Raw genomic sequence first — 763 nt, forward strand, 5'->3', positions numbered from 1 at the left:
GTGTAGCCACGGAGAAGGCGATGGCACCCCACTCCAGTACTCTTGCCTGGAAAATCCCATGGATGGAGGAGCCTGGTAGGCTGCAGTCCATGGGGTTGCAAAGAGTCAGACACAACTGAGCGACTTCACTTTCACTTTTCACTTTGATGCATTGGAGAAGGAAATGGCAACCTACTCCAGTGTTCTTGCCTGGAGAATCCCAGGGATGGAGGGGAGCCTCGTGGGCTGCCGTCTCTGGGGTCACACAGAGTCAGACACGACTGAAGCGACTTAGCAGCAGCAGTGTAGCCAATAGAGACATTTTAGTAACCTATCTAATGTCTAAATCCAGTGATTTACAAGAAGGGAAGTTCAACCCAAATGTAGGTGACCTCCAAACCTATGCTTTCTCCTGCTAGAGCATTTTGCATCAAAAGAATTTACTGCTTTTGAAAATAGTGATTTCCCTGTAATTGGCCATATGCAAACAAGGCTTCATGACCTCCTGGCTTCAGTGATGCATAGCAGATTCTGACATAAACAGGTGGCTTGTCAGGTTACCTTTCAAGTGAGATCTGACCCTTAGGACTCCAGAAAGCTATGAAAATGTTGGTTTTCTTATTTAAAAATTAGTTGCAAATGTTGTATCTGTCTCATAGTTTAAAATAAAATCTAAAGGTGAACCACTCTGAATAATTCAATCATACATGCGTGTTTACATGCTAAGTTGTTTCAGTTCAGTTCAGTTCAGTCTCTCAGTCGTGTCTGACTTTTTGCAACCCCA

The sequence above is a fragment of the Bison bison genome, unplaced genomic scaffold (assembly GCF_000754665.1).
Source record: "Bison bison bison isolate TAMUID 2011002044 unplaced genomic scaffold, Bison_UMD1.0 scf7180017864108, whole genome shotgun sequence".
Classification (NCBI taxonomy): Eukaryota; Metazoa; Chordata; class Mammalia; order Artiodactyla; family Bovidae; genus Bison; species Bison bison.